The 22,093-nt window shown below is 38.0% G+C and overlaps 1 protein-coding gene across 6 annotated transcripts in view; it reads left to right on the top strand.

Annotated features, from left to right (window-relative positions):
* camta1b (calmodulin binding transcription activator 1b) overlaps positions 1-22,093 on the top strand; it is a 272,952-nt gene that overhangs the window by 39,371 nt on the left and 211,488 nt on the right. The gene's annotated exons all lie outside the window — the stretch shown is intronic.

Genomic DNA, 22,093 nt, shown 5'->3' with positions numbered 1-22,093 from the left:
CTGGTAACATTGAAGTTTTGGAGAAAGATCACATACTGGATGCATTGGTAGGAAACTTATTTTTTTTTAAGAAATGCAGGAACCAGTTTGCTCTTTGCATATATATATATATATATATATATATATATATATATATATATATATATATATAGATATATATTATATATATATATATACTATATTTTACTGTATAGATACACTATTTACTAAACACTATTTTTCATTATTTTGAATTAGATTATAAAAAAAAAATACTCCTTTGGCTTTTGGTTTTACATCACAAGGGTGTTTGCTCATTTTGGGGCTGTTCACATAGGAATTGTTCTCACATTCAGAAACAGCTACTATAGATGGAGTGCAGTGAAAGCTGACAGCATCATCAATTAAGTTTTCTTTTTTCTTGGCCAAATGAGTTTGCAGTGTGAAAAAGACCTAGAATAGTCCATACACCAAATTAAAGATGGCGTGGCTATTGTGATTACGACTAGCGTGCTTCGTTTTCCCAGATAAAATCCCTGCCTTGGTCATAAATTGTGTTACTGGCTCTGGGATGCTGTTCTCTAATTGGATCCTTGTAATTGGGCAAGTGGAGCTAAACAGCCGGATTCCTGTTTGTTTATACCTCTCTCCCATATTAGTAACGTGCTGCGACTCCTCAAACAGGCTGAGGGGTCACTAGCATCTAGCCAAAGGCATAATTAGTCACTCATTCTTAGCATATGCCTCACTAGTAGCCTGGGCCAATTATTCATGATTAACTCGAGTCACAGTGCGAGCGGCTGATTCATGCCTGCCCACACCGGCTTGCTATCTGAAAGATTCAGAGCAGAGAAGGAAAAAACAAAAAAAACAAAGCCTATAGGTTTTTTTTTTTTCTTTTTTTGAAGAGATGAAAGAGGAGCCCTTGATGCAAGGGGCATTCAGCCTGCCAAGTGTCTGTCAAAGTCCTAAAACACCCTGCAAAGTGTGAGAAAATTGGAAATAAGAATAAAAAAACACTTTCGGCCCAAGATTCATAGTGTTTGAGAGAAAACTGAGACCCTAATCTGAAAATAAGTGCTAGGAGAGAAGATGGAGAGGAAGAGGGGTGAATAAGAAAGACCCCTCGGATATGTTCCGTATTGAATTTTCTCGACTTTGATCTGCCTGATAGATATAGTTTAATTAAATGTAAATGGATGTCTCACCCTTGGCTTGTCAATAATAGTAGTTCTATTTTTAACATTCTCTTGGGGAAAAAAAAACATGCACAAACTGTATTGAAAAGCGTTTGAAAAGATGTATGTCAAGGTAATGAAAAGTATGGGGTTTTAATGATTAGCCAAATGCTTAAGGGTTAGAAACGACTACTTAAGACTCAGGCGTCAATGTGTTATCAGACCTGGGCTGTAATAAAATCCTGATTTCATTATTGTTATGATAGCTTGTTCCACTTTTCATGATGAGGCTGTAGCTTGTGTGCTGTTCTGAATCTATATTTAACTGACACATCCCAATAATAAACTGATCGAGTCAGTTAGAATGTTTAATTGTAACCTCACTATTTATAGCTTTTATATACACATATATAATTGTGATATTTTGATGTCTGTACATCTGCACATGAACATTTATCAGAATCACAGCATGTTGAATTAATTGTTTTCGCAACCAGTTTTACATCTTTAATGTGTCAGATTTCTGGAAGACATGGGCAAGAAGAAAAATGGGCAGAAACTGATTCTGTTAATTTGGAAGTCATTTCTTTGTGTAAATTAGATGTTGCACACAAGAATGGACCCGGTCCTAAATGCAAATTTGCAGTTGACTACAGAATCGCTGTTAGAAACCACTTTCGAGGAGGCTTTTTGATCAGGGCATTGAGTAAAGCACTCTTTTCTGAAAATATTTGCTATTATTGCAATAACCTTCATTAAATTTAGCATTAAACAGCTTTAAATTAATGCAAATATTAGAATGCTTAAATGGTTATTTTATTTGGCAATTCTCATTAATTTGGATGAAAGATTATGAAATCAGTTTTGTTCATTAAAACAATGTGCACTGATTAATTGTTCTCAATGAGACTAATAACATGTATTAAGAAAGTAAATGGGGTCAATTTTGATGTCACCTTATTAGACATGACTGGTGCTTGCCATGTGCGTTTGGAAAACCATTGACATGGCCATTTCACAGGAGGCTTTCAGCTCTAGTGATCAGCAGAATGATGGTTTGACGTCCCTCTGTGCTCTGGGACAAAGGTCTAGACTCCTTCGCATGCAGCAGAGCCCAAATGGCCATGCATCATTTCCAGGCGATATCCCACATGTTCTGATAATCCTTGCTACTCTATAGGGAAAGACACGTTCCTGTAACCTTGACAGATTGTTGCTTTTGGACAAATGGAGCAGAACTGCACATAACATAAATAATTTCAATCAAAATGTACTTTCTTAATACAAATTCCTGGTTTCTCATCAGTGCTGGTTGACAATAATAGCAAAATCATGCAGAGGGTGAACTTGACCTTCAACTTCCCTGACCAAAAAAGCTGGTTTAGGAGGGAAAAAAAATGTATCATGCTATGAAATTAAAATAGTTTGTAACTGTGTCCAGTGTCATCATTTCTGAGAGTGGGTTGTTACACAGCACAGGTCATCTGCAATTATTTGCATACATTTTGCATTTGTCTACTTTCAAATGAAGTTTCAGGACCAGTGTTGAAAGAAAAAGTGAGACCTTTATTATACAGATGGCGAATTCCTGCCGACAGTCATCTGTTTTCTCTGTCATTCTTAGAGGAGAAGGGTAGCAAGAGAAAAACAACTGTATTTTGACCTGACACCAACTCCCAGATGAGAGCTGTCATTTCCTTTAAGGTCACGGAGAAATATGAGATGCAGGCAAGTAGTTATTTGAGTTAGGAGATCGAGAGCTCGCTTTTTGTCACCAGCGTCTCTCCAGATGCTCCATCCACGTGTTTCTTTCCTTGGCCGGCACCGCCTGGTCCGGGCTGCCCGGGACCCAGGGGGGAACAGGGGCTATGACACTGACAAAGCTATCTAAGGCTAGCACCATCCGTCATCCCCTCCAGTTTAGCATGAGCTATCGCACAGTCCAAAAGATGTCAGTGAACCTTATCGCCAAGGAAACCTCTCAATAACTTATTCATGATTCGCTAGGCAATCGTCCGGGCTGCTGTTTCACTTGGCAAAGTAGTCGACATTGACAAAACATTCAAGGAACGCTCGACTCGACCTGTATCCGAAGTGCTCCGGTTGGCGCCGGATATCCATCTGGTCGAAATTCTCAGCACGCTCCCCTTAGGAGGCTTTCATAGCAGGTGATGGGTTTAAGATTCTTGGCAGGGAAGCATTTTAAGAGCAATAGTGGCTGTCACCAGACAATTTCCCTTGTGGTGGGTCTGCATCTTAAAGCATTAAACCAAATGACTTCTTGGTCTGGTTCAGACAAGCTGTTTGAGCAATGGCACCGTTCGAATATTTACACTTTAATATAGCAGCTCTTCCTGGGGTCTGCGCTGACCGTCGGGACGTCCCACAGATGCTTCTCTCTTTAATGTCCATGCTCAATTAAAGGCTTTTGATTGAACGAGGCAGCGCACTGGATACTTGATTGCAATCACATGTGCAAAATCTGTCAGAGATGTGAAGCGCTTCCCTCACGCTGCGAATTATATTATATGCTCTTTGCATTTTATGAGTGCCGTCCCCATAATGCATTGTGCTGTTATAAGTACTGTAAATGTATCTGGAATGACCTTTCTCTACACGTCAGAGTTGGGACCACTGAGAATGCTTATTAGCTCACTCCTCATGTGTTTTTTTGTTTTTTTGTTTTTTTGCTCTTCGAAAGGTCCCGCCAGGGTGAAAGATGGAGAAAATAGATGAGTGTTGAAAGAGAAGAGACTTCACCAGCTGTGTGCCCCAAACCTATTTAGTTGCGAGACTGTGATGGTTTTTCATCGAATTCCCCGACCTGCCTTGGAATTGTCACATTCCCCTCTAGCTACACAGAATTTGACAGGATGTAGTGACTCCTTTTTTTTCCTCCTGACATAAGTCGTGTGCGGTCCTTATATCCTCAGATGGGCTCGCTGTTCTTATTAAGCTTGAAGGCAATTTTGGTTTTGGCTTGCGAGTGTCACTTTGTTTGTTTATGTCAGAGCTGTACAAAATTTAGCTCCCTTTCAATTAATTTAAATGTATGAATTTAAAATGAATAGGCCAAACCCCACAGAAAATTGTATTGGAATTTGAATTGAAATGACAGGAAGTAGAATGAATGCATCCTGGTAAAAGGAAAATCTGCTCCATAGATTCATAGAATTTAAAAAATCCATATTTATATAGATGCTAAACATTTTAAACATTTGTCTGTCTATTGTAATGCCTATAAATCTTCAACATTACTTGGCCTTTTAAGATTTTTTTGTTTTGTTTCGAACAATTTTTTTTGTAGTCAGGAAATTTCCTACATTCAAATTTGAAGTGGAATTCTGCATTCTTTTTGCTTCATCAATTCTATTTCTAAAGTTGAAGCCAGTTGCATAAACTGCTTAAACTAAGATTGTTCAACATTTTAAAGTCAGTTACATAAAACAGATTTTAATTCAAAATTAAGACTATTAGATTCTCCCTTGGTTAGCTGCTAATTGGGCAGACTAGTTGTTAAGACACTAGTTGTTATCCAACTGGCCACTGGTGCATAAAATACAGTAGTCAAATGTTACAGTTGGTGTAATTATGCAACTTCAGGTCTTTAGCATTACTAGAGCTTCCAGGTTGGTTTGTTGCAGATGATTCTGAACTAGTTTTCCAGTTTGGTTCTATACATACATTCATGGGTTTAATGTAGTTGTCGCTACTTGAAGCTTTCAGGAGTGAATTTGGTTCTAGAATGCATTCGTCACTTCCATAAATGGCTGAAATCTGTGTGTACAGAATGAGATGAAGCATTTGTTCTGCAGGAGTGACAACTCTATTTAGCTGCAGTGTGTATGTGACCTGTGTGAGCATGTGCAATACTTCAGCGCTGTTTGCTCTACTTCAACTTCCAATTCCCACAGTCCCAGTTTCACTGTGTTCCTGAATCTGCTTTCTGACGCAACGCTCCTCCGTCTGTTACGGCTGGGCGTCCCGTGGCGATTTCTCTTTCTCTCCGTGTCCCAATCCCAGCCCTTCCCGAAGCAAAACAACACGCTCTTCCCTTCCGTGCTGAGATCACAGCCCTCCCAGCCACAAACCCGACCGCTGCGTGTTTCCCTTCCTACCTGTGAAGTGAATTCCCTCCAATGGCACATTAGGTAATAGAGGACATCCTTTCTTCCCCTTAGGCCTTCCCTCTGATCAGTGTCATTGCCGTGAATGTCTTCTGAGAAGAAGCGAAAAGCTATGCTCAGTTCAGTTGAGCATGATACACTTGTTGAATGCATTCCAAATGCGGTGATTAGAGAGAGACAGGTATTTGTTTGACCAATATTTTTGGGGGGTTTCTCAAATAGCACCCAACAACAGATAAGTAACATATTTAATGCATTGTTTGGATAATTACTTAAAAGCTTTTTGATAAATAATAGCCATTCATTATTAAGCACAAAAGGTGTGGCTTAAAGTATGGAAGTCTGTTTCCGCCACTGAATAAAAAATTTAATATTTTCACTTTCAAAAATTCTCACTATTGTGTTTACATTTCGTAATTCTGACTTTTTTTCTCACAATTATAAACTCAAAATTGTAAGAAATAAAGTCAGAATTGTGAGATAAAAACTTGAGTTTATATCTTGCAATTCTGAGAAAAAAAAATCTGAATTGCGAGAATAAAAAAGGCAGAATTGTGAGAAAGTCACAACTTTTTTCAATTTTTATACACGGTATAATACAAATAGCAGTAATAGTGATCTAATGATTATTTAGTTGTTGAGGCAAAAAACAGAAATAAAACTAATTTAATTAGTTTTGTATTTGAAACAACTGTTAAACAAGATCTATCTGTATCTGTATTGGTCAAAACAGAAATATCTGTTGTTCTGTAGTTGAGGTGCTGGAAAGTGGAAATCTGTACAATAAATGTTCACACTTTTTGACTCGCTCACCTCTTTGTAATGAATAGGATATGATCGTTTGCATGGTTTTGTTGTTTTGCTACTTGATTAGGCTTTGGTGCATTCTCTCATCATCATGTCACATTAACACAGTGTTTAACTTAATTAGCCTAAGTGTGGGGAGGGGGGGTGTTAAAAATGAGTCACCGGTGGGAAAAAAATGATGTCCACATTTAGAGACAAGTAATTAAGAAAACACTGGATTTCAAAAATAGGCTTGAATGAAGCGATTATGGAGCTAAACAAGTGCACCTAATTACATGCTCACAAGGTGTTCATGGCAACATAGCGTTGTTATGGAAACAAAGAAGTCTGCTCTGTATCCAGGGAAAAAACTGACCCCAGTCTTGTGCTGGAGGGCATTTCCTCATCAACACCGATACCTGCTGTGTGTGTGGGCATTTGTATTTACGTTATGGTATTTTTATAACCGTAAAGATATTTCTTCTAGGGTGGATCTCACGAAACGTGTCAAGAACATATATCCGAGTAATATTTCACTTTAAAATTGAAGAAAAAAAGGTTATTATTTCAGGACCATTCACATTATTTTACATTGGAATGAATGAATGAATCAATCAATCAATCAATCAATCAAAACATCAACAAACAAGTATTACAGTAATGAGGTTCTAATAAGAATCATCAGTGAAAATGATAATTACGAACTCCAAAAAAAAATTGCAGATGAATTGCAGTAAAGCAAATTTGAAGGTTTAAATGTGCTTAAATATCAAGAAAATAACGTCAGTACAAAACAAAACAAAACTAAAAAATCTTAATGGTCCTAAAAGTAGGCTTAAAAAGCAAACAGTTTCTTGTTATATAACACACTAATTTGAACTGAAATGAACTGGACATGTTTTCGAGAGATTCATCCACGAGGAACTGAGAGGAAGAGAAGCTACGGCTCCAAAGTCTTATGTGTACCCACTCACTCAGATAAATGGATAAAATAGAGAAAAATAGATCAGAGCATAAATTGTTAACAGGGGTCTGTAAGGAACAGCGAAGCAGTCAAACTGGCCTACTAACAAGCTTTCCCTCACCATTCATTTGCTCTGTCATCTCTTCTTCATCTCTACTCACCTCCATTATACATGAGTCCTCTATGAAAAAGTCATAAACGGCAGGAGTGTTTTCTCCATGCACAATCTCGCACCACACCGCCTGCCTTGTAGAATAATTAGAGGCAGCTGTCGTCCATTTCCAATAATTAATCGCTGGAGTAGGGAAACTCCTATTTCAGGAGAGCTTGGCAAGCTGACGGGTATGTTAGCTCCAGCGTTGCTTTTATTTGATCTCACACTTTACGGGAACCGAAGTATCATTGCTGGACTGACCTCTAAAAATGAGTATTTTGGGGAAATAACTTTGAAAAAATATTTCATAACTGCGCTTTCTCATATTGTTGTTGTAACTGATAGCTATGGTGGCCCACTAGTGCACAACACAAATAAATCTCCTAAACACAATGGAAACAAGTTGCAACACAACAAAATTAGCACAACGCAAATCAAACAAGCCAAAACACAATGAAATTAGCACAACACAATTGAAACAAACCAAAACACAACAAAATTAGCACAGTATAACAGAAAAAAGCTGCAACACAACAAAATTAGTTCAACACACTGGAAATAAGTCTCAACACAATGATATTAGCACAATACAAGGGAAACAAGCCACAACACAACAGAAATAAGTCGCAATGCAACAAAATTAGCACAGTATAATGGAAAAAAGCTGCAACACAACAAAATTAGTTCAACACACTGGAAATAAGTCTCAACACAACAAAATTACCACAATACAAGGGAAAAGGGGCCACAACACAACAGAAATAAGTTGCAATGCAACAAAATTAGCACAATACAGCGGAAACAAGCTGAAACACAATGGAAACTAGTTGCAACACAACAAAATTAGCACAGTACAATGGAAACAAGCTGCAACACAAAGAAATTAGTTCAACACACTGGAAATAAGTCTCAACATAATGATATTAGCACAATACAAAGGAAACGAGCAACAACACAACAAAATTAGTTTAACACAAATGAAATTATGTTGCACAATTAAATTAGCACAATACAAGGGAAATATGCCACAACACAATGGAAATAAGTTTCAATGCAACAAAATTAGCACAATACAATGGAAACAAGCTGCAACACAAAAAAATTAGTACAACACAATGGAAACAAGCCAACACAGCAAAATTAGCACAACATAATGAAATTAGTCATATGCATCGTGTTGTGGCGATTTCATTTTGTCCTGGAGATTTCGTTGTGTTTTGCACCGCTAGGTCATCATACAGTAGATAGCTAATTTGCAAAGAAATAAAACAGCTAATGTTTCTAATGTTCAAATTTTTAATACTGGTTGGATATTTCTTCTAAAGAAACATGGTACTAATAACAGTTTTTTTTTTTATTAGGTTACAACAAAGCACAGCTGCTTGACACCTCATTTTATTAGAGGTGAACTTTCAAAGCATATGCCCTACACCGCTCTGCTGACCAAAGCTTGCACTCTCTTGGTCTAATTTCACAGGCCTTTCTCGAAATATCAGTGGAGTGCAATCTCAGCACCTCCAGCAGCATCCACTTCTTGCTCACGGATAGGTGGGTGTGCTGTGAGCCTGGGGAGAACACAGTTCTTCAGAGAGGGGCATTCTGCCCAGTTTTCATTAAACTAGGCACCCATGAAAGGAATTTATGAATGAGAATTAAAGACATGCTTCAGCATGTTTTAATGATAGTTTCCTAGTTTGCCCAATGGATTAACTCATATATACACATTTATATTTCACTCACTAAACAAACCTGTCAAAAATACACACAGTTTTTATAATAATATTTTTTTTATACCACACATATGTATAAAATCACATTATAATTATATAAAAGAAAAGAAAATATAAAGGTTTTCCATTTTTACCATTTACATCATTTGCAGGATATGCAAAAATTATTTTTGCATATGTATTTGTCCATGTTACTGTATTGCCACTGTAGTACAGCTATAATTATATCATGACAACTCTCAGAGGGTTTAGCATGGTAATGTACATGGCAATGTTTGGACTTGGTGGAATAGATCTGATCAGAGCAAGTACCGAAATGAATCACCCTGTAGCAGATCTATACAGGTGGAGCTGGGGAAGGTGGAGGATTTCTGAAGCAAGCTGCAAACTGCTACAGCAAGCACTAGTCAAGCATTTGAATGTTGAGCAGCAAACTCATTATGTGCTGATACACAAAGAACCAGAATCAGATGTGCCACGTGATGATGATTGATCGGACTGCGCCATCCAGAACTTTGGATTTCATAAGTATCACAAAGTGAGTGTTGCACCATTTCTTAGGTAGCAATTACTGTACATGTTGTCTTCAGCCGGCAAATAGCAATCTCCAGCGGCCTTGATTCTGTGAGTAAACTGCTTTATTCATTAGCCCCTAGATTTTGAGATGATAAGAGGGGGATTTTAATTGCTCCTGCGGATATAAACATTTAAGAGAGCATCACGGACACGGCTGTTTGGGTGTCAGGACAATTAAAAGATGTGCTTACTGTGTTTATTCCTGCTAGACATGAATAGGACTGGGGTTAGGGGGTACTGGCCTTAATAACGTCCTGCTGTAAATGAATTCAAGTTAACATCCTAATTTTTCCAGAAATTCTTCTATACATATTGTTCTGTGTGCCAAATTAATAAATGTATTGCATAATTAAGCACTTTGCAGCCTGAATGTATTTGTGTGTGTGTGTGTGTGTGTGTGTGTGCATGAAAACTAAATGTGGCAACACCAGCTTTAGTTCAATCCTCCACTGGGTTTCTCAGTAAAGCCAGTAGTTTCATTGTCTCTGGTTTTCCTGTTTTTCTAGCTTTCACACATGAAGCAGCGCTGGCCGGTTTTGGTTTAGTGTCATTAGATTGGAAAAGCCTGGCGTCTCGCTGGCAGCAGTAAAGCAGTAGGCATGAGAAATGAACGGATCAGTCTTGTCTGGGTGCCTGTTTGAATTTTGTTTATTATGCATTTATGCTGTGCACTCCTACGCGGCCGGATCACACCGAAAACACACACCCACCAAGAGCAGTTAGCGACAAGGACTTCTAGTATTTTCTGATGACAAATATTCGCCTCGTGGCTCTTTTTTACATACTAAACATTCTTTGTGCAAATGGGTGTGGGAATGAGGAAATTTGCTTGCTTTATTTGTTGACAGTGTTTAACCATTTATAGTACGACTTGTCTCATTAATAAGCAAGCGATTGCTCTATAACTTTTATTAGCTCTGTATTTCATTCAGGCTCATTTGATGTGTTAAGTCGAAGTGCTCGTGTGTGATGCAAGTACTTTTCTGATCCTGTTATATCTACCAATTCCATTTTTTTATTATTTAATTTTATTTATTTTTTTACTGTCCCACTTATAATAAAAAAAAAATGGTTCCAAGTCTTTTTCTTTAGCACATTGCTATGAGGTTGAAGGGTTCAGGTCATTTCTGTGGTGTTGCTAGGAATAAAATTAGAAATGTGCCACACAACTCATTGATATGATGTATTGAGGTATTATCATCATTTGTAGCACTAATTATGAGCAATGGTAAATAGCCATGGTTGCCTTTTTTACAAACTTCTAATAACAGCTAATTTGTCCTTAGTTATTATGAGACATAGAGAGATAAACAGTTTGTATCTTTGATCAATCTGCTCATTTTGTCTTATTCCTGTGAGTTCAGAGGTTTCACTGTGATGCAAGGGACATGCACAAGCTTTTGGCTCCATCTCTAACATCTCCTTTACTCAAAGCACACGAAAAAATCTCCACACTATCTCTCTCCCTCCCTTCATTCTTTAAATAACTTGAGTCATTGTGGAGCTAGAGGAACCATGATGCTTAGGGAATGTGAGGACACACCATGCAGACGTTCACACACCGCATTGCTTCCATTGCTGTAATGCGGGTGTGTGTGTGTTCAGTCACTGCTGGCACATTTGGCACAAACAGCAGCTCAGAGTTGAGGGTTGATGGAAAGGTAAATGGAGCACTCAGTCCTGAAATGCTGCCAGGAGGAGGTTGGCTGAACGGCTAACAAAAGCTGTGTTTTGAAAGTTTTCTCACCATTGTCAAATAACAACTATGTACAGTGATCCCCTGAAAATGTTGGACACTTTAAAATGACTGAATGTCTATGCATTAGACACTAGATATCAAAGCAAATGTCTGTATCTTAGGGCATACACGATAATGGTTAAACTATTAATCACGATTATTTTTCTCAAAAATCTCACAAAATCACAAGAGAAAAATTAGTAAGCTTAAGAAGTTTCTCTCAAAACTGTGAAATGTCTAATAGCAATTTCAATAATTCCAAATGATGTTCATGTTTTTCTATTAAAACAACAAGAAAGACTTATGTGGCACAATAACTGAGTGCATTTATTCAGCAACCACAGTGGCAAACAAAGTAGTCAGGTGTCATATTTGGATTTATTATAGTTCATTACTGAGAAGGCTTGCTTGCAGTTTTATTCACAGAAAATAACACAAGCGGCATTATGAAGAAACACAGACTGGCTGATTATTGCAGAATATCACAGTGGAGATCGCTAAACTCTGGTATACATGTTTGTTGGCATTTTCAGATCATCTGTGTTGTTTTGCAGCCCAGAAAGAGCAGGTGCACACGGTTGCCAGTTTGGGAAGGGCAAGTAAAACACCGGGCAGATAATGTATCTATTTTCGAGAAAAGTTGAGATTGGGAGATTTTCAACTCTTTGCATTTGGAAACCCCAAGCATGAAAGCTGGTGAAGGTTGAAACCAATATGAAAAATATGTTTTTTGGATAAATAATCAGAGGGATAATAACACAGATGATTATGCAAAAAGAACTTTTTGTCCAATGGAAAGATTAAAAGGTTAAAGGTTCTTCATGGAACCAAAGATGCCAATAAAGAACCTTTATTTTAAAGTCCCCATGAAATCAAAATGAAAGTTTTTTGGGTGTTAGTATCAATATGTTAGTCTTAAGGTTATCTATAAAGTAGTGTGCTCCAAAACAGTGACAAAATTTACATTTAGAAGATATGAGCATTCAAAGCTTGCAGTTCATCACTTCCGCCAAAACGGCTCAACGTTTTTTGACGTCACATTGTACTTCATCTTCTCATCAAATCTTCTGACCAATCAAATGCTCTCTAGAATCCGAAGCGCCTGCCCCCTGCATTAAAATAGACGCTAAAGCGCCAGCTGAGATCACTCACTTGTTCACAATGTCGTATTTCCTTTACAGTGAATGGCTCGTAGTGCACAATGTAGATGATAGGGAACGATTCAGACAGTGTAAATAAGCTTCGATTGGTGCAAATGAGGTCTGGTTTCACGTTGTTTCACGTGAACCATGGCAGCGCGCACAGTCTGATCCGGACTTTGGCTCCGGTCCAGAGACGCTATCGCATGGAGCAGATCATATGCATGAGTCGGCATTAAAAAGTTTTACATTTACACACCCTCAGCATGATTATGACCACTATTTTGTTTTACTTAAAATTTCATATTGAATCTAGGGGGTAATCTATTAGACTGTGGCTGTCAAATCCAGCTTTACCGAGCTCAACGGCTCTAGCCAAAACAAACAGTCTAAACAAAACGCTATTGGCTATTTTAAAAAGGGGGTGTGGCTGCTAGATATGTCCCGCCCTCTCTTCCTGTTTTGAGTTGAAATTACGTCACCACTTTAAGAGGTTGCATGCAGCTGATATATTTAGGAGATTATTGGCCTTTTTTATAGTTTTGTAATTATGTACTTTGCAGTAGTTTAATGTCGTAAGTTTATCAGCCAGGTCCACTACAATCTGAAAAGATCAGACTTCGACAACATTTTGCATTTGCATTTTGCACGTTGTATAGTTACAGTCAGCCTGGTGAAGAACTAGTTAAAGCCTCACAGCCTGGCGGTGAAAGTGATGGAAACGAAAGTGACAGCAGAGTTTTGGGTGAAGTGAGAGGTTGATCTGGAGACTGGCCGGAGTCATCACACACTTGCCTTCTCCCTGCTTTTCTTCAGCAGAGATCTGAAAGGATAATTAACAGAGCTTATGGCTGTCTCTCCTCACTGTAGTCTTCGCACCCCATGAAGGACCGAGACTAGCCTGACATCCACATCAACTACCTGCAGAGCTTTTTATTGATATCGGAGGTAATAGAAATCAGTCACGTTGTGGTTAATGATATTTGAAAGCTGTTTGGAATGAGTGCAGAGTGATTTTTAGTCTACGACGACTGAAATTAGAAATCAGTCTGTTCACTAGGTTGGCAATATAAAAAGCAATACGTCTTGACGTGGCAGTGAGCATTATTAAAAACACAGACAAAGCCCATTTGCGATATTAGCCAGGTTGTAAACTCCCAAAGGTCCTGAAAACGAACGATAAGCTTTGGAGAGTCGCTTTGTCCATCTAAAGGTCATATGTCAAGATATCCATCCAATCCACCTTTTTTCACATTGTGTCACTTAATTTGTCTGTCCAGGGAAAGTGCGGGAGATCTCCCCCTCCTCCTGACCCCGCGGTCAACTGTAATCTGCTAAGAGTTATGTGGAGGTGGCGTTCGCCAGGCCCAGACATCCAGATGAATAAGGCAGGGACATGATAAAGCTTTTTGAAAACTCCAGCAGAGTTTGGCGTAGGAGAGAGATTCTCACCAGCTGTGTCCCCAGAGAGCTATTTTTTGCTATTAATGTGTCCGCTGCTCTCGCTTTAGCCTTTAGCTGTACAGCAGAGCAACGTGGGTAACTGGGTTAGTGGCCTCCCATTTCTGAACTTTAGGAGGTGGGAGAAGAAAAGCGATGGGGTGTTAAGGAATGGGAACACTTTCTCCCGTTAACCTTATCATGCCATTCAATCCCAGCAGCCTCAGGGAACTTGGCCTGATACAGAAAAAGACTGGAGCGAAGGCTGTAGAAGTGAAGGACTGAAATGCAAATGTGGATTGGAAAATTAGCTGTGGTGTATCAGTCTTTTATTGTCAGGATCTAACTTGTGTCATCCAAATGAGCGTTAGTGCACTAACCCTTTATCAGCTTCGCCTTAATGTTACTTGTACCGCAAATAAAGGTGCCAGAAGGAAACAATAAGAGCTTTTCACCTCAATGCCACTGAAGAGTCATGTTTTCTCCCCAAATATTCTTTCATTGAAAGTTTCTTGAAATACTTTATCTTTATCTTTTTAAAGAACTATAGACAGATCTTTTTTCCCACTATAAGGAAATTTTTGTGCAATGGGAAGTTTTCACATGTGAAGGTTCTTCAGGGGTTATTCTCAGTATATTGTGAAAAATACCTTTTTGTCCATGAAAAATATTCTCTCAAAAAGCATAGTTTGTTAGATAAATTGAAATAGTTTGGCTCTACTGTTTTGTGCACATAAATAAAAATAAATAAATAAAATAAACTGAGATTTACAGCTGTTTATGCTTATTTTTTTCTTAGTTTGTTTTTCCAGGAATTGCATTAGTGAAAGTGCACAAATTTTTTTTTTAAAATAAATAAATTAAGTGAAAAAAGGAGTAATTGAAATAATTCTACAGGAAATCCTTAGATTTGTGCACATGGTGGTTTTCTCACCATGTTGAAATTGTTTTCTTTTACATAAACCTATTATTATTATTCTGTATGGTTTGTGTAAAAACCACTGGTGCAAAAATTGTTTTTGTGAATGACTTTCATTTAAAAATCAATAATTAGTGGTATGCATCTACAGATTATTATATTACTGACACCATCTTAGAAATGTCCTTTATGTGAATTATTTATAATGACATTTTAATTATATATATTCAAATACATTTTAAATAAAAAAAAAAAAAAAAAAAAAAAAAACAACTTAATACTATAATACAATACACTCAACAACTATCATTTAAGAAAAAAAACTGGTTAATTTTCACTGGTTATTTTTTAAAACTGTGGTGAGAACTAACCAGTGCTGAAACAGGGGATTTCATGACCCTTAAAGAATCTTTAATATGAACTGATATTTTTTTTTTTTTTTTTTTTCTGCTAAACTGTTTAGGCACCTTTCTTTTTTGAAACCAAAAAAAGCCTCACTCAAAGTCTAATAATTTACAGAACATGAGGCCTGTGAAAACGTTCCTTCCTGGGAGGCCGAATGCTGATTCAACATGTAGTTTTGTTTTGTCCTCATTTCACCAAGTAGGATATTTTTACCACACGTACATGCCTAAGAAAAGATCGAAATGTACGACCTTTTGACAATATCAGTAGCTTGGTTGCTTTGAATATAGGAGCTGGAGAGCTTCTCTGGTGAAGGAGCGCATGAGCGTCTCTGTGTGGGACTGGATGATTCAGCACCAGCCGAAGAGAGCTTCCAAGTGATTACTGGAACAAAAGGAGACACAATGGGGTGTTGAGGGGTAGGAGGTTGTCCCGGAAAAGGAGGTAAACTTTTATGTAACAGTGTCGTGACATTGTGAGGACGCTGTAGGTTTTTGTTCTTGGAACGCACTTTGCCATCAATGTGTCATTCTGTGTGTCACAATATCATTTGGAGAGGTGGTTCTGAGAAGGAACCGGGTAATTTGCGGTATGCGCTTGCCAGTTAATAAGACAGATATGTTGGATTTAAGTACAGACAGAGATGTGAATACTGTCAGTTTACAGCCAGACTTTTTGTTATACGCATCCAAAAGGAAAATCTTAATTGGACAAGGTCAACAGGTCAAAAATTCCTCCTGTCTCCCATTGGAAAAGCCAGATGAGATATATAGGAAGCCAAACTTGGCAGAGTGCTTCTCCTGCAAAGCAGATCCATACAGTATGTGCTGCCACTTACACCTTATGACCCGAAATAGGGACTTTGAGCCAACAAACTTTGTTGGATGTGTTTGTTGAAGCTCTTTGAGTGTAGTCGAGCTCCAGAGAAGCCTCACAATCCCTGTGAGATGTTATTGGGAACACCGAGTGAAGCGACAGCAAGGAGAAAAGCAACAGAGAGAAAAAAACAGGACCTGTTTACGCTAGCGTGCAGGTAAAGCATCGAAAGACCGAAAGAGGGATCATCTCATTCCAGCTCTATTCAGTAGTTCAGAGTCTTGTCTGTTTGAGTAAACAGTTTAGTTTGCATCTAGAATGTGCAATTTAAGAGGGTAAATATCCCGCTAAGCCCTCACGAACAGCAGCAAACCCAGAGGTTAGTTTGTGTTTGCTGAACCTGTTCAGGGAATTATCGAGAAGGATGTCCTGTCCCATTCCGGTTCTGCCGCTTGACAGTTACTCTTGAAAATTTTTGTATTTCCCACATAATGATGAGTCAGCATGGATCGCGGCCCTCGGTGTCTAATAAGTATTCTCATTCGTGGCTTTCTGACAAATATCTGCACAATCAATTTGACACGTTTCGCATAAAAATGCCAAGCCTTCCCACAGAGCATTGTAAAGAGAGAAACAAAGTTTATGAAAAGCAACAATAGGCTGGCTTTATGTTTGTGAATCTTTCTGCACAGGAAACTGCGTGTTGCTTGTTCGTTTTCTTTTATTTCTTTGTCTGACATGCCCTTGACTGCATCACACACTCTTTCGTCGTCCATCTTTCCACTGTTACTGGATCTTTGGGTCTGCGGAGGTGGAGAATACAGTCAACCATCCATGTTATTCATTTGTCTTCATTTCCATTAGAATATGTGATTTCCAATCTGGCATGTAGCACTTTTTATTCATCCTTATTTACTTTATTTCATTGCTGATTAGTATTGAATGGTGACACACTGTAATCAAAATTCTAAATTAGAAGCTAAGTAATAAATGACTGCTTTGTCTAATTTATTTCCATTTATTCATTAATATTTAGTTTATTTATCCATTGCTGTTCAAGCTGAATTGTTTACTGACTGAATGAAATTGGGTTTTAAGTAATTACAAAAGAGGAAATTATAAAGATGTCCACCAAGAATTCCCGGCAGTAAAGCCTTTAGCTGCTGACGTGGGATTGGTTTGATGTTTTATCAGCTCTCCCATCACCCACAATTCCCTTTTAACCTTCCATCTATTGGCCTGACCTTGGCTAGCTCTTTCCTGTCATTTGCTTAAGGACAGAGCACAGGAGTAACTAATGTTCTTCACCCTCTTTCCCCTTCTTTATCTGTCATTTTCTATAATGACATAATATGCTTCTCCCTTTCTGTCTTTCATAAAACGACGAACGGTTAAGGGATTGCAATCACAAAATGTTCTTCGATCACAGATTTGTTCCTCAGCAGCCTGAAAAAGGTTCAGTACCAGCGAGAGGACGGACGTGTCGCGGGACTCACATTCCATATGGATTTATTTTATTACGCGATAGTGTTTACCAATAAATCTTTTTGAATTTCAGTGATGACCATCGAATCATCAGCTTCTGCTCATTAGTATGCCGGAAACATCTATAAAATCTCCATAAAGCCTGACGCTGCTGAGGCAGTAAAAAGTTTATTTTCAACTTAGAGGGTAATGATTTGGTCCTTTTTCTCTCTGTGACTGGTCTGTTGCCTTTTCCTGAAACTGGATCAAATGAGACAGTTGTGTATTTATTTTCCACTCTCCCCCCCCTCTCCCAAGATAGAATTTCGATTAGCTTCATGGCATATTTTCAAATTAGTGATATTTTAAATTAGCATCAATTGCTTCCCGGCCCATTTGGTATCACTCCCGACCTGCACTCAACCCAGTATCCCAGCACTTCATGAAAAAAACATGACTTTTCTTTGGGATTTTCATAAATCAACAAACAAGCAGCAATAAGCCTCTGTTTTCTCATTTCAGCACAAAATAATAACTTATCAAAACAATTTGTCTTGCAAGAAAATGCCACATCCAATGTTTATCGTCATTTGGAAATGGCAATTATGTATACAAATAATGCCACGGTCTAAATTTGAATATTTGCATATTTGTGAATATGCTTAATATTGCTGATTAAGACGCGGTTAGGCTCTCTGCCATTGTTTGATCTCGGCGGAGGCTCTTAATGGCGTTATTAATGATGAGCGGAGTCGTGCAATGACATATTCAATCAACGCTGATGGTGACGATGAAATCTCTGCACGTAAAAGTGATGCCTAATTTTTTAATGAGCTGAAAATAGACACTGTGTAGAATCTGCAAATTGCAAGCTTCTGGATTTAGGGTTATTATCATCTTTTTTTTATTTATTTATTTTTTATTATTATTAATATTGCTCACTGTGTTTTCTAGAGAAATTGTTGGTTTCCTGATTGTACAGTTTTGTTAAAGATTTAGAGAGTTTACTCTCGCATAAATTAATCACAAATTATCCAGTATTTTCCTTTCCCTAATGCAGTTTTTATGGCTTTTGCAATCTCTCTCTCCCTAGTTTACACTAGTATGTAGGTAGAAGTGCCGCCCATGGCAAGGGTAAGGCTGATGATACACAGGGCAACTTTGTGAGCAATTTTGCTGGGCAACTTTGACCTATGTTGCCGTCAACGGGCAACCAGATGAGGCAAAGGGCCCACGATCGATCTAAAGTGTCCAGATAGACATCTGTTATCAATTCTCAATGTAAAAGTACCCAAGCAACATTGCTCAAAAAAATTTGCCTGGCAAAATTGCTCAAAAAGTTGCTCCGTGTATCATCACCCTAAAGCTACGGCCGACCCTGTGGAGTACAGCCCTTACAGCAAATCACTAACAATCATTAGCTTTTATTTGCTGTTTTCTCTTTCCCAAAAAAACCACATAAAAATATATACTATACATCTTTCTTTATTTCTCTCTCCGGCCTGGTGAGGCAGAGAGCGAGTGAGGGATGAGTAGCGAGGGAGAGACGAAGAAAGTATAATTCAGAGATGGAGCCGTTGTAAGAGTATCCCTTATTTAGACATGCCCTGCAGAGCACCAGCACAATTAAAATGATTCATACTCGCCATAACTCAATAAATATTACACACAGCTTAATCAAAAATGCATATCCGTTTCACCTCGTGCCGTATCCTGAATGTATGCCGTCAGACAGATAGGAGGAGAGAGTGTGGGAGCATGTTAAAATATTCACTGCCGTGGTTAAGAGATTAAAATGCCCTCATTAGGAAAGCTGAACTTTGTAGAGGTTACTGTGTTCCACACCACCTGGAACCTTATTTTAGCCCAAAGGACTGATTAACATTGTGCCGGGAACGCCACTGAAGTTATAGACCCCGTTACGGGCCTGTTTGCATTTGTTTACACCCTCCTGCTTTTGAAACAGGGCCAATCAGGCTAAAAGGATAGAAGAGCAAAACTAATAAGCCAATTAAAGCAGAGGATGGTGAAGCTTAGCATGCAGGTTTGTTAATGGAGCTTATGTGTGTTCCTATGTCAAGTGTATGTTTTGTCTATGGGTTTTAGAGCTTTAATAGCTGATAATTTGTCACCTCTGGAGATTCTGTTAATTAGAATGCTTTAGAGAATTTATGCATTTTTGTTGCAAGGAGCCACAGTGAAAGGACATTTTCACTTGTGTTTGTTGTTTATTGACACTCCCTACTTAGTACCATGATCAATGTTGCGTCCACACTGATAGATTCAGTTTGCATTAATCACATAATTAGATCATATATGGATGCACTAAATCAGAGAGGGACTAACACAAAACACTCCTCTCACAAAAAACCATATACTTAATGGATGCCGTTTGAGATGAGTCATAAGCAAAGATGCACAGTAATTTATGTATGACGATGTCACCTGTATGAGATGAAGTCGTGCGCTCGCCTTAGCATCAGTAACATGGGAATAAAGTGATAAATCCTTGTTAATCTGCAGTTTTGTCCTATCCAGGGATGATTATAGTGCTTTCATTTTTGGGGGGTTTTGATCTGTATTTTGGTGTGCAGTTATAAAAAGATACAGTCTGTGTTTAACACACCACTCTTAACAGGTTTTATTATCTAATGTAGGAAGTTATTGTGCATTTCTATGTTTACTACTGTATTACTGGTGAAACTCGCTTTGTCCATGTGAATATGATCGCACATTAACTGGACAAACTGGAATTGCACACTTTTTCCAAGCCTAAAATGCATTTTTTTTCCAAACGTACCTGTAGTTGTGATTTTATAATTATTTTAAGTAAATAAATTAAATTGATCACACTTTATTTTAAGGTCCAATTCTCACCATTAACAACCCATTAACTATAATTTTTCCTCAATAAACTCGTAATTTGCTGCTTATTAATAGTTGGAAAGGTAGTTGTTTAGTTTAGGTATTGGGAAGGATTAGTGATGTAGAATATGGTCATGCAGAATATGTGCTTTATAAGTATAAACAGCCAATATATTCATAATAAGCATGCTTATAAGCAACTAGTTAATAGTGAGAATTGGTCTCTATACTGAAGTGTTACTGTTAAATCTCTTCACTGTTACTTTCATAGCTTAAAATCATATGCAACTTTATATCTCACAGTTGTGATTTTGTCTTACAACATGACTGTAAAAAGAGGACAGGTAAATTACTTAGTGCTTAAAACTTGCCACGTTCTGTTTGGTTAAAGCCATGAGGACGTTGTGCTCGGAAGAACTGCTGATTGTTGCTGAGATTGCAATGGATGCCAATTCATGCCTCTGATAAACTATTCAGGAAGCATCTCCTCATCTATTTCCCATTTTCAGAGAGAGGGAGAGGGCAGATGGATGGAGAGAAATAGAACCGATCTATCTGTGTTGCACCTGTGTTTTGGGTTTTGAAAGCAGCTTTCCTAGTTTTTTTGCGTGAAGGCGTGGCAGCCAATCAGAGCTAATGACCAGGTTGCTTTGCTCATCAGCGATCGCCGGGTGGATGGACTGTCTCAGTGCCTGCGTTTGGTTTAGCCACGCAGCTCATGTGCTACCAGCTGGAGTACCACACAAACTGCCTGATTAAAAGTAGCCCTCTCAAGACCCCTGAGTTCTCATCCTGAATGCCAAACTACAGGACTCCGGGACCGAAATGATAATGTGTTGAAGCAGCTTGGCCAAATATAGAATGAAGCTGATGGAGCATGAGCATATAATTGTTTAAATCGCTGTGCACAAACAAATAGAATTGTTTATATTGGTTCTTGATACATATGGCAGTCCTTCTCTGCAGTCTCTATAAAATGATTTTTTAAAATTGTAATATTTAATACATTTTATATAAAAATTCTATATACACACACACACACACACACACACACACACACACACACACATATATATATATATATATATATATATATATATATATATATATATATATATATATCTCAAACTTAAAATTATTCAGACACCAGATATAATTTTTGATATTTTTTTACATGCGTGCTGGACACTATAGTTAATTTATGTAAGTAAGGACAGCAAATTAAAGTAAACTGTGATATATCATATAGTACCCCAAAATTCTTCATACAGTGGACTACCAGTAAAATTGATAAACATTTGGGACCAAAAATTATTCAGACACTTTGTCCTGGCCATGTTTCGCTTAAGTGTTATTCTTTAATTGCTAATGCGACCTTTTTACACCACAGACTGAACAAATTTAAGCATTGCTTGGAAACTGGTTGAACTAAACTGGTATTATCTAATTGTGTACTTAAATCTAACAGCTGACAGCTATTTAACCTAATTCATAACATACCTTTCTATCAAAGTTATATCTGAAACTATCAAGATAAATTGGAGCCAATGAAATTTGTAAGTGTTAGTCCAAATATCTTCACCTGTGCATCCCTACTTCAAGCTGATTAGAGTCCAGAACTTTCTGAGAGAGAAAGAAAGGTAGATATTTATTTGCTTCTTAACAGCGTCAGGAGACACCTGAGCAATAGCATTCAGAGTTCCACAAAGCCCTGGCAACCAACACAGGAAATGGGAATGTTTTTACAAAGGTGCTCCGAGAACAAGTTCTGAGGTGAAATTAACCGCATGATCACCGGTCCTTCAAAACACGG

Source organism: Cyprinus carpio, chromosome B11 (assembly GCF_018340385.1).
Source record: "Cyprinus carpio isolate SPL01 chromosome B11, ASM1834038v1, whole genome shotgun sequence".
Taxonomy (NCBI): Eukaryota; Metazoa; Chordata; class Actinopteri; order Cypriniformes; family Cyprinidae; genus Cyprinus; species Cyprinus carpio.
This window is presented reverse-complemented; position numbering and strand designations above follow the sequence as displayed.